This window comes from Xenopus laevis, chromosome 5L, assembly GCF_017654675.1.
Source record: "Xenopus laevis strain J_2021 chromosome 5L, Xenopus_laevis_v10.1, whole genome shotgun sequence".
NCBI classification, from domain to species: domain Eukaryota; kingdom Metazoa; phylum Chordata; class Amphibia; order Anura; family Pipidae; genus Xenopus; species Xenopus laevis.
The window spans coordinates 67,219,801-67,243,995 of NC_054379.1; the positions used below are offsets into that span (position 1 = coordinate 67,219,801).

Below are 24,195 nucleotides of genomic sequence, written 5' to 3' on the forward strand. Positions count from 1 at the left end.
ATGACTTAACTTTTTTCACATATGAGTGGCATCCCTGCCGGTGCTGAGCCAAGGAAGTTTGGCACCCTAGGCAAGAGCTTCAATCAGCACCCCCTGTCCTGCATTACCGTTTACCTTCTTACCATGATGTTTTTTAAATAAAGAAAGCAAGAAAATGTACAACACTTTCATTTATATTACTGCCACCTGTACCAGCAACCATCCATAATACAGCCCCCCCATACCTGTGCCAGCAGCCATCCATCATATTGCCCCCTCATACCTGTGCCAGTAGCCATCCACCATACTGCCCCCCATACCTGTGCCACTAGCCATCCATCATACTGCCTCCCCATACATGTGCCAGTAACCGTCCATTATACTTCCCCCCCCCCATACCTCTACCAGCAAGCTCAGCAGCCATCCATCATATAGCCCTCCAGCAGCCATCATATTGCCCCCAATCTTTACCTGTGCCAACAGCAGCCAAAAATAAATCTGATCCACCAGACTGAGTGACCATGATTACTGAAACAAATTATTAAATAAATGCTTGAAAAAAAAAAAAAACCCCCATTAAAAGTGCGCCTCTCAACGATGTCGTCCTAGACAGCCGACTACTCTGCCTACCCCTAGTTCCAGCCCTGATTCCTGCAGTGAGCACCAACCATCTGGTTTTTTGGTGTGCTATTAATGTGGACATGGTCTTGTAGTAACAAAGGTGTGGTTTAAAGTGGGTGTGGTCTAAAAACAGGGAGTGGCTAACACTGGCTTCCATTATTGGCCCTCCACCATGTAGATTAGAAAAATTCCAGGCCTCTGTACCATATAAATTGGACAGCACTGATCTGGACAAATATCAGCCATATATATAGTACAGGTCTTCTTAGTAGGTAAAATAGATTATGAAAATATTGCAACATTGCAAATGATTAAACTTGCTTGCCACGTTACTCGGTCACTCATAAGAATGATTCCCCTGATATATTGAAGATACTGGAATGTTCTGTCAGCCTCTACAACTGTTGTATTGTTTCAGGACTCTGTTTGCATGGCATAAGTGAATAAGGACACATTGTGTGTGTGTATGTATGTATGTATGTGCATGTGTAGCATAATTTATTGGTTTTGCATGTCTCTTCATGCTTCTCATGAACCCACTTCCTGGGTTTTCTCGGGTAATGGCAACAATTTCGTACTTTGCATATATTGGTATGAAGTGCCAAGTGAGAATGTTCCTGTAAAATATGGACACACACACGTTAACATATGTAGTAATATAATGATCTTATAGTGTGCCTGCATAATACTTTATTATTTATATTTTCAACTTTTTAATAAAAACGTAATAAGTTTTGTGTTTAATGATATAAATATATTAAGTGTACTATTGCATCAAGCAATCCCCCCCCCTCACAGTACCTCTAATAAATGCTTATTAAATGTAGAAGAGGATATCTGATACTTTCCAATTTTCAGGTTTTAAAGCCAATAAGGGTTTGCTGTTATTCCTAACAATATAGCTCACTGACAGTGAGACTTCATATATAAGAAAACAAGTATGTAAAGAAAATGTTCTGCTTCTGCTGAACTACATCTACAGATGTACAGATACAAACCTTTCTTGTATACCACTTCAGGGCATTTTATTAAATTAACAAAAGGGACATTTTTCCAGGTATCACGAGAAATGGAAGATACCATCAGCCTTTTCACTTGCAATAAAGTTGCTGACCCCTTCTAATTAACTGTAAAGCTCTTCAACACAACCATTTTTCTTTTTTAACTTTTGAAGAATTTTAAAGAATAAACAGTTTACTTTTCGTGTGGTGAAATTATTCTCAAAATGTTGTACTTCCTGAAGAACTGTTTGTTGGTCTAGTAGAGTTGCACCCACTTTAACCAAACAGCAATAATGAAATCAGTACTCTTTATAAAATCATAACAAATCATAAAAACTGAGCTGGATTGTTCCATCCCTTATTCTAGCCTTTGATGAGTAGTTCAAAAAACATTACAATGATCAGTTAAGTTGTCTGAAACCAGGACATTTTTGTGCTTAAGAGAAGTTTAGTTTAGAAGTTAGTGCTCAGTAAAGCCAAGCATGCTTTATTTGATTTTTCAGCATTAGCTTCTGGTTCCGTTTTATTGTATTCAAGGGAATAATATTTTGGTTTTACCTGTGTGTATACACAGTATATACATGCGTTATGGTATTGCAGGAAAACAAATTTCTAAACATCTGTAGAGCAAGTTACAAGATTACAATTTATACATGTTAGTACCACAAATATATATGAAATATTGAAACCATAACCAAATATACTTTCAAAATCATTACCTTCTAGGTAGAGACAATTTTTCTGATGCATTGCTTAGCCATCTCTTAAGAATGATGTGAACCTCCATCTTTCTTTCAGAGGACTTTTGAAAATTTTAGAGCTTACTGTGTGTAGGGGTCAGAGTCGAAGAACTAGTTGTTCCATTTCATTCTGCTGTGGCTGTTTGGTCTATTTCTGGATCTTCCAGTGGGATTTCACTGCACATTAATGGACTTTTTTTTTCACTGTAATATGTTTATTCCCTACTCATAAAACTTTTATCCAACCTCACACTACGCTGTGTTTTTTACCTTACCACATATGTGGTTGTTTAATGTATATAATGAAGCCGTCTTATATTGTTTAAGTACACCCTCGTCAGAAAACATTTGTGGTTGTCATCCTGCCAAGCAAATTCCATTTGGTTGCTTAAACTACTAAAGGAATGGGCCTTTTTAACTTCAGATGTAAAAGCTATTGGATTTCAGCTTAACTGAGTGGACTGACAGAGAAGCAAAAAGAAGACTTGCTGTTTAGGAATGAAAATTATGTAGTGATTTTAGACCAGTGTTAGAGATTACTCACCCCCAAGAAGACATTTATTTATGTCAGTGACTGGGCAACATCCTGTCTGTCTCATGGTTCATACATCACAATTTACCCTTACAAGTGGGCTTGTGTTAAGAGATAAACCCCCTGTTGTTGTTTCTTTTTTATGTAAGACAGCCTTTTTTAACTTTGACAAAGTGATTACTTCATACTATTGCTGTTGATTTTATTGAATGTTATTAAGATCCAGATATGTTTTAGTTCAGGTTGTATAAAACAAACCATGTTTGCTACTGGGCAGCACTTTAGCAATATAGTCATATGGTGATTCCTACCAAAACATCCAAGAAACCAGGGTCACAAAGGTATTTATAATGCGCGTAATCTCATATTTTATGTGTCGGATATTTGAGCAATAATTCACAATATCATTGGATCCTAATTATTATTATTAATCTTTGTAGCTCAGACACAAATACAGAACACTTTTTAGTGTTTATTTATTACTCAAATTAGTTCCTGCCCCATTGGAACAATCTAAGGACCATATTGCACATAGTAGAGTAAGTTTTATCAGGAGCCAATTAACCAGCCTGGACATTTTTAAAATGTAGGTGGAAACATGAGCAGACCTGCCCTAAAATTGGACTCAACGCTGATAAAGGAAACAGGGTAATTACATTCACAAAATATGCACAGTTATGAACAGCAAGCATTTCTTCTGTGATAAAAGCTTAAACAGCAAAATAAAACGGCCTTATGCAAGTAAAAACTATAAAACTACTGAAAACAGTTTTGAAGGTAATTATATAACAAGTTAAAATGCAAGTTCATTATCCTTCACAAAAAAAGGCATCTATGACCTGTCCTAAGGAATTATTACTTCTGTAAATGTACAGGATGCAAGAACTTTGCTTGATGACCTTCATCTGCACTGCTAAATTATGCAACACATTATTCTGACTGCTTGGCGTCTGGCCACACATGTTACAGTACATTAGGGAGAAAGCACATAGCAAACTTTGCTAATACTTAACACTCCCAGAGCTTCACTGTCTATTCAGCAAGCCGATTACTTGATTAGTGAAATTAGCACAAGGTCCAGGGAACGATAACAGAGTTCCCCAGATTTGAAACGGATGCTAATGAGCAGATTACTATCTCACTGACAAGTTTCATCTTTCTCAAAAGTCACTTGAGGACATTACTCACATCATGAATCAGATAGAATATTTGCACAATTGTCTTTAGAGGTAAGCAGCAGTCAATTCAGTTAAGCTTGGCATCTCAGTCTTTCTGTTTACTCAAACATCATACAATCGTCATATTCTGTATTTGGGCAATATAAACAAGTGTACTGTCTTCCTATTTTTCTGATTGTTTGTGCAAAGCTGTGGTTTCTTTTCATAGTTTATTGCCAGATTTTAATCTGCCCAATTCCCAAACTGACTGATAAAAATCCATGTACTATCTACATCAGCAAGCCACCATACGCATATCAATAACTGTACACAACAAAGTTTTGTATTATATTATTTGGTACATAAATGTCTAGCTTTTAAAGATTGAAAGCTTGATCTACAAACAGGATCCTTGTTCATCTTTATAGATTTACAGATACTGGTTTAAGGCATCCAAAAATATGCATTCTTTATACATCTCATCATGGGTGCTTTTTGTTGACCTGTGCGATATACTCACAATTATTTTTTTTTGATGCATTTTATTTCTTTTCATTGGGGCTCAGAATAGACTAAATAATGGTCCAACAAAATTTTTATGTAAAAATATTCCCATGCAGAAAATGTGTAATTTAAAAAACAAGTGGATCAACTCTTGTACCTGCCACCTTTTTCTTTAAAACTGAGCAAGCAATGTGGCAGGCCAGACAAAGAACATAAATGTAAATTATGCATAATAAATAAAAAAAACTTCAGTAACCCTGCACTCTAGAAAGTATAGAATAGACGGTATCTATCGCTACTCACAAATAACATTAAATTACCCCTTTAGGATATTAGCATGACATTACAAAAGGATGTAAGAAAATACATAATGCCCGTGCATGGGTGGCCTTAAACGCATATTATTTGTGTTACGACATTGGTATGGCAGATATATATTTGTGATAGGTGGAAGTTTGTGAAATTCAGATCACTTTTACTGTGCCTATATTAAGAAATATTGTCCAACAGTGCAGGAGTTAAGTGGCGATCGCAACTGGCCAATCAACAGCAGTGGGAGGCTTTAACAAGCCTTGCTTTATGCTGGCCAGTTGCCAGTACATTTGGTTAACAAGCATGGAAGTTTCTACTAGTTAGTTGTGAAGTTGCTATTAGCAAGTGTGATTGAAAGTTTCACTTCTGTGTCTGACTCGGCTAGGTTTTGACCCCACTTCCAATATCTTTCTTAGGCTTAGACGCTTCGGTATTCCCCGTTTACGGTGAATGACCTCGGCCCGGCTCTGACTCGCCTTCGGCTTTCTTCCTAATCTGCGACTCAACTCGCTCGGTAACCGCCTGGTCTACCCTGCACAACGGCGTGTTCACCGCGCTCCCTGCTCACAGTTTTCTGCACCTCAGAGGTGCTGCTATAATCCCGGGGTTTACCTTTAGGTGCGCTCGGTGCAAGCTCACCGGCAAAAGGTTCCCTATTGTAAACCCTAACATCCTACATACAGCCATTTCTCAGAGGTGTTCTACAGCTGCATGCCAGAAGACATCTACGCTTATAGAAAATATTGATTTTATTTATTTATTTTTTAATAATCTCAGTTTGTGTAGCATAATCTAGAGCCAAATGCTCTTTAAGTGTCTACATCTTGCATTTTGCAATATAATGATAGCTTTGTGCACTGGCTGAAGGACTCTCCACAGTCATAAAAGATTGCAATACCTTTTGTTCTGTGCCAAAGATAGTCTAAAGCTGCCTAACACAGCTAAATCCTTGTTATAGTACAAGATAAAAATCTGAGAGCAAAAATGAGTTCAAATGTCTCCAGATTTAACATTTCTGCTTGTAAAGTAGCAGTGTCTGTGTTCCAGTATAAAATGTAAACTAAAACAATGGTCATGCCTATCATTCCTAATTACAACTTATGAGCCAGTTGACAGAAGGAATCCACCTGCTGCAGAGCACAAGTAAGTATTGCGTTGTTTTTGTAGTGTGTGGCTTGTTGCCATCTTTGATACAGAATCGCAGTGTTGTGCACCCAAAGTCTACTGCCTTGCTGACCTGTCATCGACTATGCGAGGGAGGTCAGGTAAACCAGGAACTCAACATAAGGCCTATTGTCTGTGTGGCACTGTTAGCTGAATCTCCATCCGAAAATGGAAATGAAGGACAAACATGCAACTTAGTGGCAGATATAGTTTGTTGTTTCCCATTTTCCTACCTGCAAAAAGTATCCTGTGCCTATTTTCCTTTTTTGTAAACTTAGCAAACCAACATTTCTAACCTAGGTTTTTCTTTGAGGTTATCCTTAATAAATGATTTTGCCTGTTCTTTTCAGAAGCAAAAATAAATATTGTTATTGCAGATTTAAATGCTAGTTGATGCAAACATCAACATGTTTACCTGGTTAAAAACATTAACACTATGGGAACTGTAAAAGAGAGCTGTGATGCAAGGGGCAGCATGGCAGTACTCACTCCATAACACTGTCAAATGTTTAAACTGTGAAAATTTTGTGATTACATTCTGAAATTACCCTGAATTGGATTTTACAGAAGTAACTTTTTTTTGCAGGTGCACATGATCATAGTAGTAGAGTATTTTGCAAATTAAATGTAGCATGTACAATTATTTATTTTGTTTTCTCAATATTGTCGAGAAAATAGATTACAAAGAGTGCTGTTAGTTGTGATCTGCAGGGTTCTGTCCTTGGCCCTTTGCTTTTTAGTTTGTTTATTAATGGTCTGGAGGGTGTAACTGTAAGTATTGCCTCTATTTTTACTGGTGATACTAAATTGTGCAAAACTTTACATTCCATACAGGATGCTGCCACATTGGGAACTGGACAGAAAATTAGCAAATGAGGCTTATTGATAAATAGATCTGCTTGGATCAGCTTTTTTCCCATGTGTGCATAAATACCTGGTTTGCCATTGGCCTAAAGGAGTGACCTCTGGTTCTTTTTTGTTTGAAAAGTCTACAATGTCCTTTTAAAAAGTTATCATGCCCCATTGCAAGCAACTTTTTCCCCCAGAGAAAACAACCCCAATCTTGGTAGTCTTTCCTCATAGCTTAATGGTTTCATTCCTTTTTACCAACCTAGTTACACATCTGCATGTTTTTTTCTGTGGAGAAACAGCCTGGTCTGCCATTAGTCTTAGATTTCAGGAACTGAACTTTGATTAGAAGCAGTGAAAGTGGTTCTTCACATTGTGGACAGTGAGGTTTTGGGTATCCTGCTGGGTGATGTTGTGAGAATGGTGTGGATGATTTTTTGGCCATGCATTATGTATTTTATTAAAAAAAAAATGTAATTTATGTAAAGCTTGTGGAAACAAAGATATTGAACATAGATAAAATCAAAGATAGAAACAAAAATATTAAAATGCGATGGCCTATGTTACACAACATTGTATGTAAAAGGCTTTTATTTATTTGTTGTCCATATTGCTTTCTTCCATAGAACACCAGCAGACTGTAAATGGGTCAGTTACCTGTGTTTCAGTTTCATTACTGATTTAATCAAAGTACTGATTCTTCTCTTTATACTTGAAAAGGCATGGTAGTATTGCACGTGTAGTTGAATCATATTCTGTGTTCATACTTATCTACTTTTCAACATGAGTTTAATGAATAGGGCTTGAGCTTAAAGGAGAACTAAACCGTAAAAATGAATGGTTAAAAATGCCATATTTTATAGGGGGTCACCATCTTGGAAAGTGTCTGCGACACTTACATGCTCAGTTGGCTCTGAGCAGCTGTTGAGAAGCTAAGCAAATTTTACAAGCAGAAAATTAGGTTTGTCTTTAAAATAAGCTGATGCTACAAGGCTGATTATTACATTCTGGTGCTAATTGCACTGGTTTCTGAGCAGATGTAATTATCTGTATTACTAATCGGCCTTATATTGTGCCCTTTCTATTCTGTATATACAGTATATTGTGAGTCAGTCCCTAAGCTCAGTAAGTGACAGCAGCACAGAGCATGTGCAGTGAATCAGCAGAAAAGAAGATGGGGAGCTACTGGGGCATCTTTGTAGACAGATCTTTCCTGCTAAAGCGTTGTGGTTACCCTGGGCTGGTATAGAAGCCCAAAACATAATTTACAACATTTCTAGTCAACTTTTTTAGTTAGGCTTTAGTTCTCCTTTAATATATTTTTTGCCTTTGGCTTTAATCAGAAAAAAAAACTATGATTTTTTATTTTTTGGAGCTAAACTGAATAAACAATAAAACTGTTACTCCATGTTTGGTTTTATAGGGGGACCTGTCACCCTAAGAAATAATTCCAAATCCTATTTTATCATGTTACAAAAAGGAAAGGAAAAATTGTGAGAGCACTCCATGGCTAAATAAAAATGTACTAAAATACATTGGAAGTGCTACTGATCTGGCCAAATTAACTACAGACATAGAAAAAAAGAAGAAAAATTGATCAATGCACATTCCCTGGTCCCCTGTCATATCAGTAATCTATGCAGATGCATGTATTTACAAAGACAGGGGGTTTTTTAGTTACAAAATTATGATCATAAGATTGATAAGCCACCATACCACGTCAAGGTAAAACCCATATGGCGGTCCCTAACTATTTACCTCTGGTCATAATTTCAAATGCTAAAGCCTCCCGGCATAAGAGCATTACCTGAAAAATAAGGTCTCCCGACCTGGGCATTGGTTTTCATCATAGGGCTTAGTCCTCCCCCGCCATTAGCTTTCAAAGGGGAGAGATAACCTAGACCCCAGCATTGGTTCCATGAGATTAATCCTCCCCCGCTTGCGGCTTTTAAGAGAGAGAAACTGCCCAGACCAACACCCATTTCCAAAGGCATTTTTATCATGTTAGCCAAGCAAAATAAACTTTACTTAAATATATACTATATAAATTGTTTAAATCTTGTTTCCTTCAGTCAGGGAATTCACAATTACAACAAACAGGCATGTGCAATTTTGTGGGCACTTATTAAGGCAAGCCTTACACCATCTCAAAATCTTGTTTGTGCGCCGGAATGGGGGACCTGATGCCCCTGCCCATGCACTGGCTACACAATTAGATGGTGTGAGGAGTGCAGTGACATCTAGGAAGTGCTAGGAATGCTTAAGGCATAGAGGAGGGAAAGGCAATATATGATTGACAGCTGATATTTTTTTTACAACAGGTATAAATGCTTTAATATAAAAAAAGAATTTGGGTTTCATGTTTAATTTGCAAAGGATTTTTATTATACATCTTATTATGTCTGGGTGACAGGTCCACTTTAACTGGATTAACATCCTGAACTCTGGTAATATAATTGTTTACCTTGCAGGGACCAACACGAAGTAGCTTCAGTATCCCTGTTTAACTATAAAACTGACAAATCATAGATGGTTCTATGTTGATTAAAACAGGGAAAAGGTATATTCAGCACAAGTCCTCATTAAAGTTATGTTGAACAAGAAGGTATACTGCCCCTTTAAACGGCAAACTAGCCATTTATATAATATACATTTTGTGTTGTGGGAATTCCCACTGCCTTTACAGTGGTGTTTGTAGAAGCATTCCTACAATAGTGAAACATATCAGGCAACGCAATCCAATCCAGCGCAGCACTTGTCTTTGGTGTGGTTTTTGTAAGTAATATTTACAGTAAATTGAATCAAGAGTGACATGCATTTAGTGGATGCATTTAGTGGCTGAACTAGCATTGCCAGAAGGCCTGCAGCAGGAGGAGAAATATGGAAGTTCATTTCAGTAGCAGTGAAGAACCACATGCTGTTTATACCTTCTGCAGTTCTTTATGCAAAATAGCACTGAAGAGTAAGAACAGTATGGGGTGCTGTTTGTCCCAAATACATTCTGTTTTTCTGTTTACAAAACTATCCCTAATACACAGAATTAATGTCTTTCATGGTATATAAGTATTTGTTACCATACACAGATAAAAAAATATACAAAAGACATTTCTATTAAAGAATGAAAACAAAATCTGGTTAGTGCACAGAAGGATGTCATTATATTACAAACTCCATTCTGTACATTTCTATACAACAAGCAATCTGTCTCACAAATGTATAACCTCCGTGTAACAGACACAATTATGTGCAAAGTTACTTACTGAATGAATTATGTAAAAAAAAACTTGGACATAATATATAATAGTGTAACTAACTAGTGCATGTCAAGCTAGATTTGAATGACAAAATAGATATTTGTAACAGAAAGCAAGCTTTTATAGTACAGTATTCATTCTTTCCATAAAATGAAAGCCCAGTTTCACAAAAGAGATAAAATAACCATTCTGTGAAGCAATACTGTCAGTCACATTCCTAAACCAATTAGAACAATGCTTATTGCCATATAACAAACAAGATGAGAAGTTGCCAGCTCTGCTCAACATGGCTGCATCATCCCTAAGGCATAAGGGCAAATTCACTAAGAATCGAAGTTGCGCCAGGCGCAACTTCGCCACGCTTCGCCACACTTCGCCAGGCGAATTTTCGCCAGCGCTCCGCAAATTCACTAAAATGCTAAGTTGCGCACAGGGGTAGCGTAAGTTTGCGAAGTTGCGCTAGCGTTAATTCGCTATATAAAGCGAAGTTGCGCTAGCGAAGGCTAATTTGCATACGGCGCGAAATTCAAATTTCAATGGAGGAACACGTATCTGCACTACAAATGCCTAGAAAACCTTCAAATCTGCCAATAAAAATTTTATTTTGACCTACACATGTGCCCACTGTCTAGGTAAGTTGCCATGAGTCAGGAAAAGTAGGGGGGAGGAAGGGGAGCCCCAAAAAAATTTCGATCTTTTTCAGCCTATCAGCCATCATGTAGAAAACACGCCAGCGTTTTTTGGGACTTAGAAAAAATTTTGACTTTTTTGGAAACAATCCCTATCTACTCTATTGCGCTTCGCCAGGTCTGAGGTGGCGAAGGAAGTCTAGCGTAAAAGGTAGCGTTCGCTACACTGCACAAGTTAGTGAATTTGCGTAGTTTGGTCGCTAGCGAAAATTCGCCTGGCGTAAGGTTGCAAAGTAACACTAGCGAAACTACGCCAGCGTTCGTTAGTGAATCTGCGCAGTAGCGAAAATGCCGAACGCTAGCGGAAAAACGCTAGCGTTCGGCGCTTCGCGCCTTAGTGAATTTGCCCCATAGTATCTGGCCTGCTATAGAGGGCGCCCTCTAATGTCCTCTCTGCTGCATAGTGATAAACATGAACAAACATTTCCTAAAAGAGCTGCTGTTAAACACTACGTGACAGTGTTGCTTCACAGAATGGATATTTTATCTGTTTTGTGAAACTGAGTTTTCATTTTGTGGAAAGAATGAATCCTGTACTAAAAAATCTCGCTTTCTGTCACAAATATCTATTTTGTCATACAAATCTAGCTTGACATGCACTAGTTAGTTACACTATTATATATTATGTCCAAGTTTTTTTTACATAATTCATTCTGTAAGTAACTTTGCACATACGTGCAAAGTTACATGGAGGTTATACATTTGTGAGACAGATTGCTTGTTAAAATGTACAGAATGGAGTTTGTGATATAATGACATCCTTTTGTGCACTCACCAGATTTTGTTTTCATTATCTTATAGAAATAAGTCTGTTGTATGTTTTTTTTATCTGTGAATGGTCACAAATACTTATATACCACGAGAGACATTAATTCTGTGTATTAGGGATAGTTTTGTATACCGAATGTATTTGGGACAAACGGCACCCCATAGAACAGTATACAAATGGGGTGATGTAATGATACACAAGAAAAATAATCATCTGAAAATATAATTCTTATTTAGTCATAGTTTCTGAGTGCATGAAGGCATACAGAAAATGCATGACGGTATGTTTGCATAGCCATCTGAATGCTCATCACATGAATCTGCTTTGTATTTTAGGTATGTATGTAAATGTTCTTGAACTGTTTTGAGCCTTGACAGGGCTTGGAAGGTAGGAAATCAGGAGGGTCAGAGTCCAGGAGGGGGAAGGAGTGCCTGGATGTTAACTATCTATATTAAAAACATTTTAATTGCCTATCTATTTACCCAGTTTTAGTTTTACACAGAACTGTTCCTTTGAATCAGTAATTTTACATAAAAAGAGATTAACACTCATCAATATATGCACATTTTAACAAATTGTTAATAGAGGATGTATAGTTAACGAGATTCATCTATTAACATGAACCCAAAAACCAGTTTGCAAATCATGCTGTTTGGAGCTCTCTGAGCAGAAGTGTCATTTTTAATTTTCAGAGTTCATTAACACTTTTGTGCTGTGACAGCAGTTTGGCATTTCATGTTATTTTAAGTGAAAAATGATTATCACTTCAGGAGAGAGGTGTATAGCTCTACACTGCCGCCAAGGGTGTATTAACACTTTTAAGCAAATGCGTAGGTGCAAGAGTAACACGATTGAAAACACATTTTGAATACAAAGAAACTTGGAAAGAAAAATGCAAGGCAACAGATTAAAATAATTCCAAATGGGATCAGCTTCAGTATTATGTTACCAAAGAACAAAAGATATTTCTGGTTATTAATACTGCAAATACTAAGGACGATTATGTATTATAAATTCATGAGTTTGTCTAGTCTGGGTTTGAGAAAAAAAACTGTGGTATTCAAAATATTTTTTTCGGCTATTGGTTTCAGTCCAAGAGCCATCTACATTTAAAAAGCAAGTCTGCTGATGTCATCATCACAGACAATGAGTATTTAGAGATGCTGGAAAAAAAGTTTCATTATTCTACTTCAGTTACATTGTTTGACTGCTTAAGGTCTTAACAAATGAGATGTGTGAAGCTTAGTCTATTTTTATTAAAGGGGTTGTTCACTATTAAATAAACTTTTAGTATGATGTAGAGAGGGATATACTGAGACAATTTGCAACTTGTTTTAATTTTTTACTATTTGTGGTTTTTTGAGTTATTTAGCTTTGTATTCAGCAGCTCTCCAGTTTGCAATTTCAGCCATCTGGTTGCTAGGATCCGAATGACCCTAGCAACCATGCACTGATTTGAATAAATGGACTGGAATATGAATAGGAGAGGGTCTGCATAGAAAGATGAGTAATAAAAATGAGCAACAATAATACATTTGTTGCTTTACTGAGCATTTATTTTTTATATGGGGTCGTTTAAAAGCTGGAAAGAATCAGAAGAAAAGGCCAAATAATTAAAAAAGGATAAATAAATAATGAAAACCAATTAACCACCCCTTTAAATACGTTTACATGCAATTATTTTTTCTCCTGGAGACATCAAAACAAGTCAAAAGCAACAGTCTGGCAGATCAAAACCAAATGTAGTGGTGAGAACTGTGTCTGCTATACTCTACTCATCTGGCCTTCTGCTACAGTCATATGAAAAAGTTTGGGAACCCCTCTCAGCCTGCATAATAATTTACTCCAGTCTCAACGAAAAACAGTGGAATGTCTTTCATTTCCCAGGAACATCTGAGTACTGGGGTGTTTTCTGAACAAATATTTTTAGTGAAGCAGTATTATGTTGTATTAATTTAAATAAAAAATTTGGGGACCCTTTTAATTTTGCTAATTTGAATGCATGAAACTGCTCAATGCTGATTACTGGCAACACCAAATTGATTGGATTAGCTCATTAAGCCTTGAACTTTATAGGCAGGTGTATCCAGTCATTAGAAAAGGTATTTAAGGTGGCCAATTGCAAGTTGTGCTTCTGTTTGACTCTCCTCTGAAGACAAGCTACAGTCATTTTGAAACAAAGTGCTTTGGACTGATGAGACAAACATTTAGTTATTTGGTAATAACAAAACGCTATTTTGATGCGGTTTGTTATGAATGAATTCAACCCAATATCAACAAATTCTTCAGGATAATGTTTAAGCATCAGTCACAAAGTTGAAGTTACTCAGGGGTTGGATATTCCAACAAGACAATGGCCCTAAACACACTTCGAAAGGCATTTAAGCAGAGGGAGAAGTACAATATTCTGGAATGGCCGTCACAGTGTAAGGCCCGAAGGCGCAGTTGAAGTAAGGACCAAAGAGGAGGCAACAATCCAAGATCGCGGTACAGAAAAGGGTTTATCAAAGAATGGTCGTAAAACAGGCAGAATGGTCAAGACAGGCAGTACAGATTCAAAGTCGATAACAGGCAAGGTTCAAACACGGATAAGCAAGACAGAATATATCGCACCCAGGAACTATATGAAATAGACCTATAATTGGGCAAGGTCAGGATGGAAATGAGGGTCTTTATAGTCCAGTCTATTGGCGCCAAAATTGACGCGCTGGCGTCAGACGCAGACGCCAGCGTCCCCACGCTGACGCCTTGACGCCGGCGCCCGATTCTGACGCCGGCGTCCGTTCCGTCGCCGGCGACCAATCACAGGGCAAGAAGGAGATGATGCAGGATGATTGCGACCACCCGGAGCCATGTGCAGGGAAGAGGAATCGCCATTTTGGACGCCATCTTGGAGCAGGTCAGTAGACTCCATTACAGTACCCCCTTCCTTAGGGGGGGCCTCAGGACCACCGGGACCAGGACGGGAAGGAAACTGCCTATGAAACCTGCGAACAAGGATGGGGGCATGGACATCAGACTTCTTCACCCAAGAGCATTCCTCGGGACCGAAACCCTTCCATTCGACAAGGTACTGGAGAGCGCCCCTGGAAAAACGAGAGTCCAGAATCCTGCTGACTTCAAATTCTAAATGGTCATCGATAACAACAGGAGCTGTGGAAGAAGAAGAGGGGGAAGACACTGCAGGTTTAAGGAGAGACACATGAAAGGCATTAGGGATCCGCATCTCGGGAGGAAGAAGAAGACGAACTGCCACAGGGTTGATGACCTCGATGATGGGAAAGGGACCGATGAATTTGGGGCCAAGTTTAGGAGTGGGAATCTTGAGGCGAATATTCCGTGTAGACAACCAGACCTTGTCACCAGGAGCATAGGGTGGGGCGGCAATTCTTTTCCTGTCGGCAAACTTCTTTTGAGAAGATGAACTCTTTTCCAGATTAGCAGTGGTGGCCTGCCAGATGGCCAGCATATGAGCGGCTTGATCATTAGCAGCAGGAACATTTGTGAGTAAGAGATCCTGAGGGAATGCCAAAGGATTCCGGCCATACACACAGAAGAAAGGAGATTTCTGGGAAGAAGAATGTAAAGAATTGTTATGGGCAAACTCCGCCCAGGGAAGAAGGTCCGACCAGTCATCTTGACACAAAGACACATGGCAACGAAGAAATTGCTCCAAGGCCTGGTTAACACGTTCAGCGGCACCATTGGACTGAGGATGATAAGAAGAAGAAAATTGAAGAGAGATATTTAAAGCATTACACAGTGACCTCCAAAATTTAGACACAAATTGGGGACCACGATCGGACACAATTTCTGCTGGAAAGCCATGGAGGCGAAAAATATGTTTAATAAACAGTTCGGAAAGTTCAGGAGCAGAAGGCAGTTTGCGGAGAGGAGTGAAATGAGCCATCTTACTGAATCTGTCGATAACGACCCAAATGACAGTGTGGCCGGAGGAAATGGGCAAATCGACAATAAAGTCCATGGCGAGGTGAGTCCAGGGTCGAGATGGGATGGGCAGTGGGAGAAGAAAACCCTTGGGAGGAGAATGTCCGGATTTAGACACAGCACACGTGGAACATGAGGAGACAAAATCTTTAACGTCCTTTCTTAAGGTTGGCCACCATACTAGACGAGATAAGAGCTCGGTCGTCTTCTGAATTCCAGGATGTCCGGCCTGTTTGGAACTATGAGACTGAGACAAAATAGCAAGACGAAATTCTGGAGGGACAAAAGCAACACCAAGAGGAGTTTCCGCAGGAGCAGAATCTTGAGCGGACAACAATTGGGAGGCACAGGAAGGGAACAAGGCAGCAATAATCTTGATGGAGGGTACCACAGGTTCAGGTTCCTCGGACACAGAATCTTCAGGAATAAAGCTTCTGGATAAGGCATCGGCCTTCCTGTTTCTGGAGCCAGGACGAAAGGTAATGACAAAATTAAAACGGGAAAAGAAAAGTGCCCACCTGGCTTGCCGGGGATTCAGGCGTTTGAGGGTTTGGATGAACTCAAGATTCTTATGGTCGGTAAAAATTGTCACAGGAACCGAAGAACCCTCCAGTAAGTGTCTCCATTCCTCCAAGGCTAATTTGATGGCAAGTAGTTCACGATTCCCCACATCATAGTTCTGTTCTGGGGCAGAAATTTTTTTAGAAAAGAACGCACAAGGGTGGAGTTTACCGTCAGAAATGGATCTCTGTGATAAAACTGCTCCAGCTCCGACATCAGAGGCGTCAACTTCCATGAAGAAGGGATGTAGGGGTTCTGGGTGCCGAAGAATTGGAGCGGAAGAAAAGGCCTCTTTGAGGGACTTGAAGGATTCCAGGGCTTGAGGAGACCAGTGTTGAGGTTTGCCCCCCTTACGAATCAGGGCCAGAATTGGAGAAAGTCTGGAAGAAAAATTTTTTATAAACTGTCTGTAATAATTGGCAAAGCCAACAAACCTCTGAATGGCTTTGACACTGGTAGGAAGAGGCCAGTCCAGGATTGCAGACACCTTGGCAGGATCCATCTTGAAACCTAGAGGAGAAATGATATAGCCAAGGAAAGGAATAGACGAGACTTCAAAAGTGCATTTCTCCAATTTAGCAAAGAGATTGTTCTTCCTTAGTCTGGAGAGGACTTCACGTACTTGGGCACGATGTTCCAAAAGATCTTTAGAAAAAACAAGAATGTCATCCAGATAAACGACCACACATAGACCCAACAAATCCCGAAAAATATCATTAACAAACTCCTGGAAGACCGCAGGAGCATTACAGAGACCAAAGGGCATGACCAAATACTCATAATGTCCATCACGGGTATTAAAGGCGGTCTTCCACTCGTCCCCTTCACGGATCCGGATAAGATTGTATGCCCCCCGAAGATCCAGCTTTGTAAAGATATTGGCACCCCTAAGCTGATCAAACAGTTCAGAAATAAGAGGAAGAGGGTACCTGTTTTTAACTGTGATCTTGTTGAGTCCTCTGTAGTCGATGCAGGGCCGCAAACTACCATCCTTTTTCTCAACAAAGAAGAAACCTGCTCCGGCAGGGGAGGTGGAAGGACGGATGAATCCTCTCTGAAGATTCTCCTGGATGTATAACTTCATAGCAGAAGTTTCCGAAGGAGAGAGTGGGTAGGTGCGGCCCCTGGGGGGCATAGAGCCGGATAGAAGTTCCACTGGGCAATCGTAAGGCCGATGGGGAGGAAGAATCTCAGCAGAAGACTTGTTAAATACATCGGCAAATGCTTGGTATACAGAGGGAAGAGAAGAATTAGAGGACACAGAGGAAATTTTGACAACCGGAACAGTGGGTAGGCAGTTCTGTAAACAAAAAGGACTCCATCTGGAAACTTGCAATGTGGACCAGTCAATGACTGGATTATGTACACATAACCATGGCAGTCCCAGGACAACCGGAGTGGAAGGGCAATCAATGAGGAGGAAGGATAGTCTCTCCAAATGCATGGTGCCCACCTTAAAAGAAAGTTCCTGAGTAGAATGTGAGACGAAGGCAGACGACAGAGGACGATCATCAATCGCCAGGACACGAAGAGGAACTGCCAAGGGTTGGAGAGGAATGAAATGACGTCTTGCAAAGGATCGATCCATGAAGTTTCCTGCAGCACCGGAATCTAGAAAGGCTTGTGAGGAAAACTTTAAAGAGCCAAACTGGATCTGTACCGGAAGAAGGAAACGTAGAGTAGAGGAATGGGGAGAATGACAAATCCCACCCAGGTAAGTCTCCCCGAGCTTACCTAGGCTTTGGCGTTTCCCGGCTTCACTGGACACTCCTGGGCAAAGTGGGCTTTACCCCCACAGTAAAGGCACAGGCCGGCAGCCCTTCTCCGGAGTTTCTCCTGTTCGGACAGGCGGGCCCGCCCAATCTGCATGGGTTCTTCAGCCGGCAAGGAGGAAGAAGCAGAATCCATAGGAGCAGGAGGAAGCACAGGGGGAACTGGATTGAGAAGCAGGGGTCTCTGGAAGCGGGGGGCCAAAGAAGGTTGGAACCGGGGGTACCTCTTTGTACGCTCTCGGTCGAGTTCAAGCTGGAACTCCCTCTGCCGGGTATCCACCTTCACCGCCAATGCCACCAGATCCTCCCACCGAGAAGGAATTTCCCGGGAAACGAGGTCATTCTTAATGCGTATAGCCAAGCCGTTGTAAAAGGCCGCGTGGTAACCATCGTTATTCCAGGAGGTCTCTGCCACCAGGGTACGAAATTCAATGGCATACTCGGGAACTGAGCGAGTGCCTTGTTGAAGCTGGAACAGTCGAGCCGAGGCTGCAGTAGTACGACCAGGAGCGTCAAACACCGTCCGGAGTTCTTGGAGAAAGGCCCCGGCGTTGTCGATCAGCGGGTCTCTCTTCTCCCAAAGGGGAGACGCCCATTCCAAAGCCTTCCCCTGCAGACGGGAGATGACAAAACCAACCTTGGCTTGCTCGGAGACGAACTGGCCTGGCTGCAGAGTGAATTGAATTTCACATTGGTTAATAAAACCACGACAAGCTTCTGGGTCTCCGCTGAAAAGAGGTGGAGCGGGAACACGAGGTTCAGACACCTGGAGAGGAGCAGGAATGGCAGGAACAGGCACAGCCGCAGGAGCCGCTGGAGACATGGCAGTCAATTTCTCCAGGATAACATCAATTGCCTGGCCAATTTGAGACTGCTGGGCTTCATAGGATTTCATGCGAGAAGCCAATCCCCGAATGGCCCCTCCGACATCGAGGGGTACTTGGGCCTCCTCCGAGGGGTCCATGGCCCAATTATACTGTAAGGCCCGAAGGCGCAGTTGAAGTAAGGACCAAAGAGGAGGCAACAATCCAAGATCGCGGTACAGAAAAGGGTTTATCAAAGAATGGTCGTAAAACAGGCAGAATGGTCAAGACAGGCAGTACAGATTCAAAGTCGATAACAGGCAAGGTTCAAACACGGATAAGCAAGACAGAATATATCGCACCCAGGAACTATATGAAATAGACCTATAATTGGGCAAGGTCAGGATGGAAATGAGGGTCTTTATAGTCCAGTCTATTGGCGCCAAAATTGACGCGCTGGCGTCAGACGCAGACGCCAGCGTCCCCACGCTGACGCCTTGACGCCGGCGCCCGATTCTGACGCCGGCGTCCGTTCCGTCGCCGGCGACCAATCACAGGGCAAGAAGGAGATGATGCAGGATGATTGCGACCACCCGGAGCCATGTGCAGGGAAGAGGAATCGCCATTTTGGACGCCATCTTGGAGCAGGTCAGTAGACTCCATTACACACAGTCCCCCGACTTGAATATCATTGGAAATCTATGGGATGATTTGTAGCAGGCTGTCAATGCTCGGCAGCCATCAAATTTAACTGAACTGGAGTGATTTTGTATGGACGAATGGTCAAAAATACCGCCATCCAGAATGCAGACACTCATCAAAGGCTATAGGAGGCATCTAAAGGCAGTTACAGTTGCAAAAGGAGGCTCAACTAAGTATTAACCTAATATCTCTGATGGGGTTCCCAAATGTATGCACGTCTAATTTTGTTATGATGCATATTTTCGGTTAATCCAATAAACTTTATGTCACTGCTGAAATACTACTGTTTCCATAAGGCATGTTGTATATTAAAATGAGTTGCTACTTTGAAAGCTCAGCCAATGATAAACAAAAGTTCAAAGAATTAAGAGGTTCCCAAACCACCTTCCTGTGCAAAGCATCTGCTGACTGGATTTTCTGCCGAGGAAACCCAACCAAAGTCATATCTCACAGACAGGCCCACACCTGATGATGTCATCATAAAGTTATACATACATACATACCTACCTGCAGGGATTGCCAAAACATATTGGTTTTGGCTATGAAGATTTTCATTCATCCAGGTCATGGTATATCTAGTATAGGTAAATCTAAAAACAACTGGGCTTGCTGAGTAATCAATGAAGACTTTCACTACTCATCCGAGCAGCTTCTTCAATTCAACTGACTGGTGTGAGAAATTCTCGGCATATAAACTCTTCCACTAATCCAATCACAATGGCACATTGTAACTCTTCAAAGAGGTGACATCTGAAGAAATTCACAGAGGTGTAGATTCTGTGTAGTTACTGTGATAGGATTATCCAATGTGTCATGCAACTCCTAGAAAGAGGTGTTACTTGTGAGTTGCATGAATGGACGTGTGAAGTGTTCCGAAACCGCTGGGGTACAGATGTTAGAACAGCATTGTATGTAGCAGATATTGGTTTTGGGAAATCTAAAACATATTGCTTTCCTAATTGCCAGCCTAAATGGCCTTCTCTCTGGACTATGAGACGAGGCACATAATATATACAATAACAATATGATATAGTATATCATATAGATGTATAAATATATTAGGGGACCACACCATAAACTCTCTGATGCTTTATTCAACAGTAGGTTCTCACAGGCATTTGTGTCTGTGAGAACCTACTGTTATATAAAGCATCAGAGAGTTTGAAAAACTCTGAAGTCTTTCCAAAATCAGAGGGGAAAGCAATCCTTTGTGACCCCATGGTGACAAGTGGACCAGTCCTTTGATCAGATATTCACAGGGAGAGGCTTGTCCTGCTTGTGCATGCTTTTACTGTTACTGTTAATATTGATTTTAATGAATATATCCTGTCTGCCAATTTAAAGAGGCTTTCAAATTTGCCGAACCAGTATTATGCATCTGCCAGTACATTTGCTCCAGGAAGTGAATTCCACAACTTTGCAACTTTCCAAAACCTATTTCTTCCATTATTCTAATATCAGTTTGCTGAGATGGCCTACTGGTATATAAGGTGTCAGGGAGTTTATTATATGGTTCCCTTATTTATTTGTACATCTTTATCATATCACCACCCTTAGCACCTCTTCTCTGGTATATATTATTGCAACTTTGTCAGCCTTTCCTCATACCTGAGACCTTTCATACTTTCAGAAATTCCAGACTTCTGAAATGTCACCATAAAGACTGAATCCAGATGAGCTTCCTGGAAAGCTGAATGATGTTTTAATGTCTTTGGGTCTGAAGCCAAAACATGTTTTCTGGTTATGAGTATTGTTTACATGTACTGGTTAGTGAAATTTTGTCAGTACTTACTTGTTTGTAAAGGCATTTTTTCTTTCCTACATTTGTATCAGGCAATACTATTTGTTGTACAGTTTGCATGGCAACAGGAATTCATGTAGTTTTCTATTCTGAAAATGTGTGTAGGAAGAAGGGATCTATAGAATAGAGCTCATATTAAAGGTGTACAAAACACTACCTACCTACGTGAGATTCAGAATGGTAACTTCATCCCTTGCTTCATGGTATTTTACTTGAATTAAACACAATTTGATTCAGCACTGTACAAAAGTTTACAGATAAAATTAAGAAATATCAGCCTAGAAAATATTTGTGGGAGATAAAAGGGTAAGTTTTGTAGGTGGACCAGAACTGCCCCTGTGTATATTTGAAAATATCCGTAGGTATGTCTTTTTTTTATTTTAATTCCCCTTGTTCAATGTGAATCCAATGAATAGGGTTTGTGCTGAACATACTTTTTCTCCTGTTGTTTTAATATTGAACCCTCTTTATGTTTGGTCATTGTAAGGGGAACTTTACCAAAACTTTGGTGAAATTTACTGGGGATTTATGTTCTGTCTGATAACATTTATGGTTCACTATATTTAATTGATTGTCAGACATTCTGATCAAATTATAGTGATGACCAAGTTAGTGTGTTTTAGAAACAATATTATATCAGCATTGTAGTTACATTCACCCTGTCATGATCATTTATTGTGTACTCAGGAACTAATTAAATATATTTTTATGGTTGTACTGAATGTATATAATCCTCAATAAGATCAGTCATATAAACTGCTCTTTCTTTTATGCTAACTTTAGCATGTCTTTGTGTATGTATCTTTTTAAACACAAATATTTTGTATACTAATTATCTACCTTGCAATGACCAAAGTTGCTTTGCTTTCCCAGTTTAGTTATAAAAACATATTTTTTATGATTAAAAATTTTTATTTTATTTTTATAGAAAATGTTTGCTCAGCACAAACCCTATTCATTGAACTCATGTTATACAAAGGGTATACTGCCCCTTTTGGGCAGTTTATGAATATACAGCAGAACACCCATTTTACGTTTTCAGGGGACATGAAAAAATGGTGTAAAATGTGAGAAAATTGTAAATAGAAATGGAAAATGTAAATTTCACTATACGTTATGCTAAATATAATATATACTGCAATAAAACAATTTCAGTGCTAAAGAAAATGTATGTGTACAGCGTAGCATTTAATTGTATGTTTAGTCAAAATGTCTAATTAAATTAATATAGTTTTTGTGAAAAGGTGAGACAAGCGCCGTTATATTAGAGATGTTTTTTTCTAAGCAGATTCAAGTTATAATAGACTGTAACACTGAATATGTGAATAATATTTTTTTTCGGTTTATGTAATCTTGATGTCATAATTCCAGCTTTTAAATGTGAAAAATATTTTATTTTTTTCAGGACTGGTTTTCCAGTTGGAGAAAATATATGCTGAAGTAAGCTGTTGCCGCTCAACATTGGACCCATCCTGCCCATCTAAAATTGCCATGTCAAGTAAGTATTCATTCATATAATGTCCCTCTCGTGTCCTGTTTAAAGACAAACTAAAGCCTAAAAAAATAGTATAGCTATAAATGTTATTTATATATCGATCTTAGTATAATAGTCAAAAGCCCAGAAGCCCTATATTAGTAATGTTCCACATCTTCAAAATTGTCCATGGCAATTCCCTATCTGATTTTGTGAGTCTACATTTTGCTTGCTACTGCAACTGGAAATGTTCAGTGTACACTGGGCTAAGAAGCTAAGATCAGGGGGTCACCGAAAATGTTCAAAAAATAAGCAGAGAAAAGAGGTGCATTTGTCATAGTTGCTAATACTCCAAGACTGATTATTAGGAAGTAAAATTATACTAAAAAAATTACTAATCAGAGAAGTGAATAAGTGAATTTTGTATTGGATACGTAAATAAATTAGTAAAAAGAAGTTGGGGAGCTACTGGGCATTTTAGAGGCACAGATCTTCAATGCTAAAGGGTGATTGATGGTGGACATAGGCTGGTACAGAAACTCAACACATGGTGAAAAATGCCTAAAATTCTGATTGAGCTTTATTTATACTTTAATATGATGGCAATGGTGATTTTAGTACTGGTTGAGAAAATTATATGAATGCTGATTTGGGGAATACTGTTTTACTGCAATTTCTTCATGAACAGTGCATTTGGAAATAAATTCTGTATTTCCCAGAAGCAAACTTTTTTTAATGCTACTTTCTTCTTTTTATCTCATGCATGTGTTATCTCTGAGTAGTGTATTTGTGAGCCCCAAAACTAGTGCTTTGATTTTGTTTACATTTTTATTAAAAGAACAAGCTAACTCTCCTTGAATTTTACGATGCGGCATCAGTTCCCATCTACCTTTGTGGTTTACTTTGACTTTCAGGGATAAAACATTACAGTAATGCCTAGCCTTACCAAAAATATTGAATTTTCTAGCTTCCCTAACATTAGCCTGATGGTCACCTAAGAGCTGTGGTTTGGCATCTAAGGGTCTATTGAATACCACAAAAATTGTCTTTTCTAAATATGGAAACTCTCTTATAAACATTTCTCTGCAAATTACATTAGACTCAAATGCTAAGTATAGTGGAAAGCACTATAGATGCATGCATTTGTAATGTGGTTTATCTTCTCTGCCCCATCTTTTAGCAGGTACTGTAGAGACAAAGTAAAATACCAGCAAGTCCTAAATTTATGTATATAATATATATTTTTCTTCCATTTAGCTTCCTTTAAACTAGCACAGATGTTCAAAATCATTCTGTTTCCATATATTTATATGTGTGTTGTATTTATGTTATTTAAACTGTACTTTGGTGTAAGCTGCATTATTGTTTGCCACATATCAAGTACTGATAGCTTGAAAACAACACACCCAAAAAGAGTCATCCTGCATTCTTGAGCACTGTAGCACAGATCCACTTTATCAAAATATTTTTTTACCATGTTACTCTTTTAACCTTGTTCCTTGGCACTAGAGTTGCCATCTGTTTGGACTTGACTGGACCAGTTCGCTTTTTATTGATATTTTT

At 39.3% G+C, this 24,195-nt stretch overlaps 1 protein-coding gene across 3 annotated transcripts in view; it reads left to right on the top strand.

Moving 5' to 3' along the window:
• The window catches only part of hivep2.L (human immunodeficiency virus type I enhancer binding protein 2 L homeolog), a 183,232-nt gene that overhangs the window by 97,147 nt on the left and 61,890 nt on the right, over window positions 1–24,195 (top strand). For all 3 annotated transcript variants that reach the window (XM_018263219.2, XM_018263221.2, XM_041562849.1), the window contains one exon: window positions 22,564–22,656. The gene's annotated coding sequence lies outside the window, so the exon portion shown is untranslated. The remainder of the gene's footprint in view (window positions 1–22,563; window positions 22,657–24,195) is intronic.